At 35.6% G+C, this 6,867-nt stretch overlaps 1 long non-coding RNA gene across 1 annotated transcript; it reads right to left on the bottom strand.

Annotated features, from left to right (window-relative positions):
* Positions 1 to 4,005: 4,005 nt before the first annotated feature.
* Positions 4,006 to 5,754, bottom strand: LOC116005242. The gene is made up of 2 exons (XR_004094908.1): positions 5,440 to 5,754; positions 4,006 to 4,338 (listed from the first exon to the last, which is right to left on the bottom strand). It is a non-coding gene; the product is annotated as an uncharacterized LOC116005242 (long non-coding RNA).
* Between the last annotated feature and the right edge of the window lie 1,113 nt (positions 5,755 to 6,867).

The following is a 6,867-nucleotide window of genomic DNA, read 5'->3' as shown; positions in this document are numbered from 1 at the left end:
GAGTTGGAAACAACCAAGCACTTATTCATGGATTGCCAGCAAGTTAGAGCAATTTGGTCACGCATGCAACTGCCTGTTTCAACGCTTGGCTCACAAGGTAATATCACAAGAATGATGTTTTGAGTTATTATCAATGCTTAATGAGTTGAGAGCAAAGTTTGTGATGATTTGTTGGGGGTTGTGGGGAAGTAGAAATGATAATGTGTGGAAGGAAACCCCTTTTATGTGCAACAATGTAATGAACTTGGCTCTTTCTTTTTTAAATAGTTGGACATCAGCGAATGAGATCAGAGTTATGCAGTCAAGAAAATGGGAGGAACTGAGATTGATAAATGGAAGCCGTCAGATCTGGGTCGCTTAAAATTGAATACTGATGCAGCGTTTGATGAGGAGAATAATATGATGGGCCTGGGCTGGATTCTACGAGATGATGGTGGTCGTTTCTTGGCGTCAAAAGTGGCAGAGGCGGTATGCATTCGAGAAACTCTCAATTGGTTAAAGGGAACGGGCATGGGGGATGTGGACGTGGAAACGGATTCTCAATTGGTTTATTATGCATTATGTTCAGACTCTTTTAATTCAGTTTTTGGTTTTGTTGTTTATGATATTAAAGAAGTTGCATCCACGATTGATGGTGTACACTTCCATTCTGTTAAGCGATCTACGGATCGTGTTGCCCACATTGTTGCTCGGGAAGCCATTTCTATGTCAGGTTGTAGGGAGTGGTTTGATAGCCCTCCTCATTATCTTGTCGATTGTCTTCTTTCTGATTCAATGAATTAAGTCTTATTTTCAAAAAAAAAAAACATATTATCTATGAATAGTTTAATTTCTAAATAACTGTATTCTAACTAATTTTAAGTTAATAATATTATATTTAAAGTATAATATATATACATTTTGTGTATTATTATTTTATTTATACAAATACAAATTTATTATAATCTATTTAGCCAATTTTCATGTTTAACAAAGAAAGTTTTCACCTCTTTAGGTAGTACACAATCAAAAAACAGAAAAACAATATACAAGGCATGATTGCAATAGGCGCTAGTCGGACAGTAGACAAGCGCCTAACGCCTAAGCGGTCTAGGCGACGCCTAGGCGGTACCTAGCGATGACCTATAAAAAAAAAAATGCATGTGCATAGGTGTATGCCATATATTATATTATATATATTATATATATATATCTCTTACTTCTCTTATTTATATAAATAAATAAATTTAAATATATATAAATATTATATATATTATCGAGGTGTCCCCCATTACTTTGATTCTGGCGCACTTCCATGCATAAGTGGAGATTCCTACTCTTTATGTACACAAGATGTGTGGTAGTTTGGTGGTTAAGAACTTGTGTTGTTATGTTGAAAATCTTGGGTTTGAATTCTCTGTTAGTATTTGTAACACCCCAAATTTAAAAGCCTAAATAATCCAAAATAAGCACCAATGGGGTGTCACGCCACGCTCGGGCCAAATCACTAAACACGAACGCACAGGCTACAAAGCTGTCTACAAATCAACTATAAGACAACATTTTGGATTCTAAAATAAACCATTAAACCAAGAGTCAACTCCAAGAGGTAACTAGTTCTACGTCGCGCTCTCAAACTAGCCTCAAACTTCAAATCCTAAAAACATTAAGGTTGGAAAAACACAAACAAACAGAATTAGCATAAAATGCTAAGTAAGCTCTACTCCGCCCTATAAAATAAATACATTTATAGCTTGTAAAAATAGATATACTTTATAAATAGATTTTTATACTTAAGTAAACCGTACTAAAAAAAAATCATTTAGCCAAAAGCTTCAAAGAGTATTCTCAAAAGGATTTTTCCATCAAAGATAGTAGTTTTCAAAAGGTTTTCTCAACACCAAAGGTAAGTAAGATATACACTTTCTCAAGTACAATATTAGGTACGTTTGAAGCAGTATAGTAATTTTTATAAACCATCACTATTCACGCTCAAGTATCTTAAGTAAGGAGAATTCATAAAATAGCCTTTCTCAAAATCTCTGGGCATCATTTCAAAGCATAACTTTCCAAATACTCATTCTAGATAAATAATACGGAGTATAAGTCAAGCATGAAAGAATATATATAGCTCATCACTTCTTATAAATATTTTCAAAACAAAGTATATGTAAGTATAGGGAGGAATTCATAACAACATATATTTTACTCAACAAGTGCTCATCTAAAGATATAGGCATTCTCAAGTAATCATTTCCAGTGTAGACTATCTCATAAATCATTCTCAAAACATATACGTCAATAATTATAAGTAGGAAGGATTTCAAATCATATTTTTCAAATATCAATATATTATAATAAATAAGTTGAGGTATCCCAATCATAATCAATCTCAATCTCAATATCACAATAGTGGGGTAGGGACATCATCTCAGTGAAGCCCTAAGTGAAAAGCAACCCTCTACCAAACACAACACAACCCCCACTTTACCACAGGTGGAAACAGGACCATGGTGTTATTAGTTTAGTGTGAGGTGATGTGAAGGTGGTAAAACGAAGAGTCAAGACTCACCGAGTATCGTGTCTCTCAAGGATGGCGAATGGGAACGAATTAGTGTGTTGGCATTTATGAAGTTGAAAGGGAAGAGTTACGGGAATGGCTAGGGGTAGGATTCATTTGTAAGAGAAGGGAAAGGTTGATAATGGTTGTGATAAAAATAAAGGGAAAGGCGGAGATTGGGGCTTTACGCTTCTCTACGTGGTCTATCGTTGTATGGTCTTGCGAGCTAATGACGTGGAATAGACTAGGGAGTTCGTGGCACTTTACCAAGTGACGTCACACTTTGGACTCCCACATCCTCATTCGGTTGGGGCATTTCATCGAACACCTTGTCTACCACTCCTCTCGGGCCTCGTCCTTTCGAACTAAGGGCGGAGATGTGGGTGAGTTAGACTCGTGAGTGGCCGCTATCGCGCACACACTCACTTCCTATGGGTTTGCTACCTAATGTGGCCACACTTAGGCACAAAGCTTTAAGAACATCATCCACACAAGTTCATCATCCAACAATCAAGAAACTCACAATTCAACTAGCAATTATATCAAACATCCACATAGTTTAGCTTTGGGGCCACCAATCCCCTTTCTAATCTACTCTAACATGCTAAAGAAACAAGAAAAAGAAATGAAATCTCAAAGAAACAAATATTAGATTAAGATTTGGAGAGAATAGTTACCACCCTCAAGAAGGGATTCTTTTACACTTTGTTCTTGAAATTCCAATCTTCATCCTTGCCCTTGAATCTAATCTAACCTAGAAGAAAAGGAATTTTCCCCCAAGAGGGTTGAAAACCCTCTACAATTTCAGATCTAAACTATTCTAAAGGTGCTCTCCCTAGGTTTAGGGCAAAAGGGATTTATATAGGTGACAAAAAGGGACAATTTTCCCAAAATGGCCCTTTGGCCCGACCACGCATGCCACCACGCGTGGTGGTGGGCGTGGATGGTCACTGGAAAGATTCCACGCCCCTCCACACGCGTGTTGGGCTACGTGGGAAGATGCTGCTTTGCAGCTTCGTTTGTCTTTTGCTTTGTTTTAGCCTCAAATCCCTTTCCAATCTGTAAAATACTTCAAAACCTTTCCTAGAATTGATGTTAGAAGATTTTAATCACATCTGAGCTAAAATGCACGACATTGTTATGATCGGATGGCAAAACATTACACTTCTATTCCATTTTAGACCCTTTTTACGTACCATTCTTGGTGCTTATCAGACCACTACCTTAAGTGTGCACACCCCCTAACTGAGATTCCAAGCCCAACGGGTAGTAAACCAGTCCCAGTAACCCAGGATTATTTCTACCAGGTTAGCCCTCAAATACTAACCCAGGATGATTTTTACCAGGTTTAATTCCAACATAGGGCCTTAGCCCACATCACAATTCAAATAGCAATCCAATACAGAAAGGGATAAACCTCCAAAAGTAGTACAATTTTTATATCATTCCTCCAAATAATAATAATCTTTCAAACTAATATTTGTCTTCCAATTTAAAATATAGTAGTATAAATACATATCATAAAATTATAGATTCTTGCAATACTCAAACCAATCCCAATTATAATAGATTTGAAAATCACGAGCCAACACATAAATAACCATAATTTGCTATTTATCACACTTTGAAAGCATAACACATTTCAAAATAATTTAAGTACGCAACTCAAATAAATAGCATATTTAATAGGGCAAAGTAGTTTGAGCGGACATAGAAACTTACCTCAAGCTAAGCTCCAAAAGTAAAGCATTCGATCCAATCTAGGCTCAACTCTTTAGACTAGTTACTTCAATGGAAACCTGTTAATCAATCACACCTCACTTATAAACTATTACTAGTACTAATAGCAATATCAATATTAATACTCATCCATCCCTCATTATACCATCACCATCATGCTTTAAAATTAGTCCAATCATGATTTATTAATGTCCCTTGAATCAATATCATCATCAATTGATCACCATCCTTCATCAACTCCTCATCATCTTACCCATAATCACACATCATCATCATATTACCATAGCATCATCCTTCCACTTCATCCACCACCATTAATAATTAAACCTCATCTTAATTATTATCAACTAATAATCAAGATTCATCTTACAATCATCATCATTAACCAATAAGCAATTTTCTTATAAGCTCATCATCATATCATGTTCACCAACTTAAATATAACCATTATCAATAATCCATAAACACACATTACCATCCTTAATTCATCATTATTAGTTAATACCCATTATTAACTCAAATTAGCCCATCATTTTTTCATAGTCCATTCATCATCATCATTATTCACTAATAATCAACAATCACCCTTAATCATCATCAACATCATTATCAATCCATAGTGACCTCATTAACCTTAATTAACCCACCATTAACACCTCATAACCATCATTATCTTTAAATCAACCTATAATCATAATATTATCCCTCCATCATAATCATCTCTTTGCAATTATTTCATCATTTCATCACCTTCCAATAATTAATTCTATCTCTTATTCCATCATCACCCAACATCTATAATCCAATCATTTTATAATTATCAACTAATCAAGATACTTAGCCATAATCCATAATGAACCTCTAATTATCATGATTAAACATTAATCAATCCTTAATCAATATTTAATCATCACTAATTCAACTATTTAAACCTTAAATATCATTAGCAATTAACCATGGGCATACCACTAATTAACACCTAATCACTATACTTTTAAGCTTAATCAAGTCGTTAGACCTTAATCATCTTCATTAGTTAATTATTACTAGTAATTCACCCCTTCATCATCATCCAAAATCAACATCAACAACCCACCATCTCCAACTCATTCATAATCTTTAAAACTTCGTCAACAACAACAACAGCAAGAACACCTTACCTCACCCTACTGCCTAAACCAACACCGCCGCCGCCGCACAGCCTTCGCCGGAGACTGCCACCGCCGGACCCGCCACTGCTCACCGCCAACGAAAAAGAAACAAGGGTCGCCGGTCACGCATTGCCACCGCCGGATTGCCTTGCCGCCATTAACGCCCACTGCCACCGCCGCCTAGACCACCTCTTCGCCGGTGCTTCGCCGATCTGTAGCCGCCGTCCGTCGCTGCCATCACCTAGCTTTGTCGCCGGCCAATAATACGAAGAGAGAGAGAGAGGAATCGGGTGGAGAGAGAGGCGAGAAGTGTACTAAAGGGGCTCTACTGATTTTGACTTTAAATTTTGGCAATGAATCTTAATCCATAAGGCAATGAACATATGCATATATACCTAGGTTAAAGTTATGTTCGGCTTAAAATAATTGGGTTTGGATAAATTGGGCTCAATAACAACTATTTAGGCTTATGAGATTAAATCATTTGAGCTTAGGTTTAGTTTGGGTTCAAACTTAGCCTCATAACAATAATATAAGGGTGACAGGTTCCTCTTAGATATACTTTTGGGTCAAAATTTAGATAAATAAATTTATTCTCTAAATAAGACTTTTAAAATCATGAACAAATATATAAATATCTTGTACCAAATCATTTAAAATAAAGAGTTTAAAATATTTAGCGCAAATTATGTTGTGGACCTAGGTCCACCTTGCAAGGTGGACCTGGGTCCAAAACTACGTCGTTTTGTCTTTTTTTTTTTTTTGTAAACATATTGCTGAATATAGAGTTGTCCAAAAATGTGTGAATGTAGAGGTTTTAAAGTGTGAATGTAGAGTATAGAAATCGTGAATGTAGACTTATGATTGTGTGAATGTAGAGTTGCCCAGAAATGTGTGAATGTGGAGGTCTCAAATTGTGAATATGGAGTATAGAAATCGTGAATGTAGAGTTATGCATGTGTGAATCTGTAATAGAGTTAGGAAGTTCTAGCAACTTGTAGCCCTGTAATGTGTGAATGTGGAGTTCTCAAGTTGTGAATATGGAGTATAGGACCTGTGAATATATAGTTTTGAATGTGTGAATGCATAACAGTGGTAATATAGTTACTAAACATATAATCATGTAATGTGTGAATGTGGAGTTTACAAATTGTGAATGTAGAGTATAGTGTATGTGAATATAGAGTTTGTGTTCCACATTTCAGGCCAATATGTTTAGTAAAAATATTTTTAAAAAAAAATAAAATAAAAAACGGCGTCGTTTTTGGACCCAAGTCCACCTTGCAAGGTGGACCTAGGTCCACGGCATAACTATTGAATATTTAGTTATACTCTTGTTTGACGAAAATTTCTTGTATGAAGATAAAGTACATATATAATTTTATTTTAAAAACATAATAAAATAGGAGTTTTGAGATAATAACTTTGGATAACAAA

The sequence above is a fragment of the Ipomoea triloba genome, chromosome 14 (genome assembly GCF_003576645.1).
Source record: "Ipomoea triloba cultivar NCNSP0323 chromosome 14, ASM357664v1".
Classification (NCBI taxonomy): domain Eukaryota; kingdom Viridiplantae; phylum Streptophyta; class Magnoliopsida; order Solanales; family Convolvulaceae; genus Ipomoea; species Ipomoea triloba.
Note: the sequence above shows the minus strand (reverse complement) of the source record. Positions and strands in the feature narration are given on the sequence as shown.